Raw genomic sequence first — 6020 nt, 5'->3', positions numbered from 1 at the left:
TAATTTATTTTATTTTATTTTATGGTGGAGCTGCTCCTTAAAGTCTCAAGGGTTTGGGGTCTGTATTATACAGTGCCGCTCAAACGTTTACACCCCTTGCAGAATAGACTATTTTAACGAAATAAGAGGGATCTTACAAAATGCATGTTATTTTTTTATTTGGTACTCTCCTGGATAAGATATTTTACATAAAAGATGTTTACATATAGTCCACAAGACAAAAAGATTTATAAAAAGAACATTGGGCGGTTTAACTGCTCAGGACAAACAAGGGACTCAAGAACAACCATCACAAAACAAAAACAGTCATGGATCATCCAGGTAACGACACACAGTATTAAAAATAAAGGGTACATCTTTGAACAAGATCATTTTTATAAATGTAGCTTCTTTTTTTTTTTTTTGTCTTGTGGACTATATGTAAACATCTTTTATGTAAAATAGTTTATTCAGGACAGTACTAAATAAAAAATAACATGCATTTTGTATTATCATGTTACATATATCTTATTTTGTCAAAAAAAATTCACAGATTCTGCATGGGGTGTGTAAACTTTTGAGCAGCACTGTATAAACAGTAACGATGCATTAAACTTAACAAAAATGACTGTAAAGACTATAAATGCTAATTTTTATTCCTCAGAATCCTGAAAAAAGTTTGGCTATTGTGACATCAACCCGACTTTCATCTCCAACCAAAATCCAAAGTCTGTCCGACGTCGGATGGTGACGTCAACCCGACTTAGATTTCCAACCATGCAACAAATGCAACCCTTACTACTTTCTACTCGAGGACCTTGAAAGAAATGTATAGTGGAGTAAAAAGTACAATATTTGTCTTTCAAATGTAGTGAAGTTCACACAGAAACTTCTCAAATAAAGTAGGCTACAGATACTCAAAAAGTGTAGGCTACTTAAACTTAAGTAGGCTACTTGTACAGTACTCATGTACTTTGTTACTGTCCACCACACAATTTACAATTCTTGTTTCGTGCACCAAACCAATTTTGTCACATGGCAATTCACAAGCCAGTTTTTGCTGCTGAAACTTTAAGACTTAGGCTATGTGAATAATATTCTTGAGTTGAACTCATTAACCAAATCAGTAAATGAATCATTCTTTTGAGTCGGATTTGATCCGGATTGTAATTTTGGATTGAACGAATCATTGGTATTTCGTACACAGTTCAACTGACCGATTCAGTATGGCCGCAGCGTTTTTGAGTTAATACCTGGTTTGAAAGATCATCAGTAATTAATTTCGGTCTGTTACTCACACAAATCTATCATAATACAGCGTCAAGTCGTATGGTCAGCTTTTATAGTACTTTTTTATTCTTATTTTGTTTTGTTGCTTTTGTTATGGAGATAACAGCTGTGGCCACAAACTGTTGTTGAATGGAAAAGACGTGTAAATGTGTACATTTTTGTTCCACAGAAGATTCATACGTTTTTGTAACAACATGAGGGTGAGTAAATAAAGATTTACATATAAATTGCATATAATATAATTTTATATACGTCGTGTATACCATTCTATCTTGTTTTTTTATTTTTTTTGGTCCATGTTCCAACTACACATAAGATCAACAATCCTCCACAAGATGGCAGTGATTCCCAAGTCTTCACTTCAGGAAGACAAAGAGAAAAGAGGTCCTCTCTCTATAAGGATCCAAAAAGCAGGTTTAATGTCATTTTCCATTACATAACACCCCTTTTCTGCCTTAAATACACACGTGTCAATTTAATTAACCCGTAAGTTCGTGTTTTGGTGCTCTTTTCCTGGGGGAAAAGCCCAGTGGCCATCTGGTATTCAAGCCGTGTGAAAGTGATTGAATAATTCATGCCACACTGCTCAGTTTGCTGTGAGGAGCAGAGGGCAGTCCACTTCTTTTCCTTTGTGTATCTGTGCGTGTATGAGGCCAGGGAGTGGGTTAATGATACTATTTTTACTTTCCTCACATATGCATTTTAAACAAGACATGATGAAGTGATATTCATAGGACAATGAATGGTTTGATAAGTATGGAAACAGATGAATCTGTGCATTTGGCGACAACAAGATAGAGTGCTTCATATTCAGTTGGAGTATATTTAATACACAACATTTGTCAGCAGCTGGTAAACTGCTCACTTCATGAATCCCATGTTGATGTTATTGATCTTCATAACACAAGGCTGTGTAATTCTGTTCAGTTCAGGCCATTTCGGCAGTATAATTAACACTCTTTCACACGACAACAGATTTTCTCCTTTAAGATTATAACCACTTCATATTTCCTAATTTCTCCTTCCATTCATGTCTCTTCATCATTTCATCTTTAGGCAGTATTGTTCTGTGGTACTTCAGGGAGGCAACAAGCCCTGTGTCAGATAATAGCTATAGTCTTCAGGAGGTTTAGCGGTTCAGCTGAAAGCTCTACGGCCTTCTTGTCTTTTGCATCTGTATGGCTGAAGGCTGGCAGGTCTCGTGTTTGTGTGCGCTGGGATTTACTGCGGCAAGAGGCAGGTGAAAATGCACAGGACAACATGCGGTTTGATTCACTTGAGGCTATTTCTTTGTTATTGGAGGTGTTTTAATAAAAAAGAAAGCCTCTTTATGTTACTTCATTGTCAGTTGTAAGCGATTATAAACAAACACATTTCAGTTTGGTGTTCCATGTGGTAAATATAGTTTACATAAAGATTACAGACAGCTTAAAGAAGAATTGTAAAAGTGTGCCTCTTTTAAAGGGATAGTTCACTTTGAAATTAAATTTTGGTATGTTTTAGCTTACCTCAAGGGTATCCAAGATGTAGGTGTCTTTGTTTCCGCAGTAGTTTCAATTTTGATATTTTTAGGTCAAACCGTTCTTGTCTGTCAGTCATATAATGCAGGTCTATGGTCACTATCTCAAAGAGCATGCACAGAGAAGTCCCAATTAAAACAATTCCCCATCGTAAGTACACATTGATGAAAACGTGTATTTATATCGTTTTTACCTCTTATACACAGCCACGTCCAAGTGATCTGAGGGCGCGCGCGCTTCCTGGTGTGTGACGTGTGCGGGCATTCTGGCTTAGTCTGCGCAAGCGCCGGAAAGTGTACAAGAGGTAAAAACAATATAAATACTGTTCGTTTTTTTCACACAAACCGCTCGTTTCGTGTCTTAGGCCATCAATGTGTACTTACGATGGGGAATTGTTTAATTTGGACTTTGTGCATGCTCTTTGAGATAGTGACCATAGACCTAAATTATATGACTGACAGACAAGAACGGTTTGACCTAAAAATATCAAAATTGAAACTACTGCGGAAACAAAGACACCTACATCTTGGATGCCCTTGAGGTAAGCTAAAACATACCAAAATTGAATTTCAAAGTGAACTATCCCTTTAAGGCTATTGGTTTGTGAATTTTTGGAGGATTGTGGGGAAATGCTCTCTATATAGTTGGTGACGTTGGTAAGCAAATTTGTTGAAAAGGTCAGAAATCTAGAACATACTGTTCAAAAGTTTGGGGTCAGTAATATATATATATTTATATATATATATATATATATATATATTTTTTTTTTTTTTTTTTTTTTTGTGTAAAAAAAAATACAGTAAAAACAAATATTGTGATAAGCAGCACAATTGTTTTCAGCATTGATAATAATCAGAAATGTTTCTTGAGCAGCAAATCATCATATCAGAATGATTTCTGAAGGATCATGTGACACTGAAGATTGGAGTAATGATGCTAAAAATTCAGCTTTGCATCACAGGAATAAATTACATTTTAAAATATATCAACATAGAAAACAGTTATTTTAAATTGTAATATTTTACAATATTACTGTTTGTACTATATTTTTGATCAAATGAATGCAGCCTTGGTGAGAGAATAAGCGTTATAAACGTTAATAAATGCTTACATTTTGGTAAAAATTCTGTAAAGTTTTTGTGTAGATGTGTAGATCATCCTTTTAGTGATAGGACTGTGAAAAAGCTGTTGTCCTATCAATACATAAAGAAAGCATGCAGTAATTTGTCTTTACAAAATTTGGCATACTCTACTAATTGATATACGATTTTTTTCATGCACATATTTGTGTTTTACATGCTTTATACTATTAAACATGCCACTTTTCTACACTAATATGAGACATATGGTAGGAACTTACAAATCAACGATTGGCAAAGAAGGCAGATGCTTATGACTTAATATCCATCAAGATTCTTGCATATGGATTAATCATAATAACTGGCTCTGATATTAAGATTTATACTCTGAAACTAATGATTTACCTTTAGTTTATGTATTCGGCCTGACAAAAATGTCATGGTGCCATTGTCAGTGTCATGCACGACCCCCACACCCCGTTTATATCCTCAGGTTGAGCCTCCTGTTGAAGCTGTCTGCATCGTTTCGTCTGGCAGACTGTGGGACACCCAGGGAGGTCTCTGGTGGGTGTGTGTGTGTGTGTGTGTGTGTGTGTGTGTGTGTGTGTGTGTGTGTGTGTGTGTGTGTGTGTGTGTGTGTGTTGGCCCAGCTGTCATCTACATTTGACCACTGAACATATGCAGCACGGAGCTGCTGCCATTGTTTCTCCTAATGGGCCTTCATTATACACACACTTGTCACACTCCAGGATTCAGACAGGCCTGGGACAGGTGGGAAAATGGAAGGGCCAAAAAGATAGAGAGCAAGGAACAAAAGGAGTCATAAGGGATGCGATAGCCAGAATGCTACATACTAAGAATACAGCAATAACAGTGATGGATTAACAGGGAGGAGAAAAGAGCACAATAATTATGATAAAAAAGAATTATGATAAATGAGATTTTCAGGGAAAAACAATGAATAATATCCAAAATTCAATGTAATACAATAATATTTTAATACATGTAAAATTATTTTTTTTAATAAAATGACCAGACTTCGTGGACTTATTTTGAATAGGATAAATCCTCAAAAAAAAAAAAAAAAAAAAATTATATATATATATACACTCACCTAAAGGATTATTAGGAACACCTGTTCAATTTCTCATTAATGCAATTATCTAATCAACCAATCACATGGCAGTTGCTTCAATGCATTTAGGGGTGTGGTCCTGGTCAAGACAATCTCCTGAACTCCAAACTGAATGTCAGAATGGGAAAGAAAGGTGATTTAAGCAATTTTGAGCATGGCATGGTTGTTGGTGCCAGACGGGCCGGTCTGAGTATTTCACAATCTGCTCAGTTACTGGGATTTTCACGCACAACCATTTCTAGGGTTTACAAAGAATGGTGTGAAAAGGGAAAAACATCCAGTATGCAGCAGTCCTGTGGGCGAAAATGCCTTGTTGATGCTAGAGGTCAGAGGAGAATGGCTCGACTGATTCAAGCTGATAGAAGAGCAACTTTGACTGAAATAACCACTCGTTACAACCGAGGTATGCAGCAAAGCATTTGTGAAGCCACAACACGCACAACCTTGAGGCGGATGGGCTACAACAGCAGAAGACCCCACCGGGTACCACTCATCTCCACTACAAATAGGAAAAAGAGGCTACAATTTGCACGAGCTCACCAAAATTGGACAGTTGAAGACTGGAAAAATGTTGCCTGGTCTGATGAGTCTTGATTTCTGTTGAGACATTCAGATGGTAGAGTCAGAATTTGGCGTAAACAGAATGAGAACATGGATCCATCATGCCTTGTTACCACTGTGCAGGGTGGTGGTGGTGGTGTAATGGTATGGGGGATGTTTTCTTGGCACACTTTAGGCCCCTTAGTGCCAATTGGGCATCGTTTAAATGCCACGGCCTACCTGAGCATTGTTTCTGACCATGTCCATCCCTTTATGACCACCATGTACCCATCCTCTGATGGCTACTTCCAGCAGGATAATGCACCATGTCACAAAGCTCAAATCATTTCAAATTGGTTTCTTGAACATGACAATGAGTTCACTGTACTAAAATGGCCCCCACAGTCACCAGATCTCAACCCAATAGAGCATCTTTGGGATGTGGTGGAACGGGAGCTTCGTGCCCTGGATGTGCCC

Source organism: Squalius cephalus, assembly GCF_949319135.1.
Source record: "Squalius cephalus genome assembly, chromosome: 18".
In the NCBI taxonomy this organism is placed as follows: Eukaryota; Metazoa; Chordata; class Actinopteri; order Cypriniformes; family Leuciscidae; genus Squalius; species Squalius cephalus.
This window is presented reverse-complemented; position numbering follows the sequence as displayed.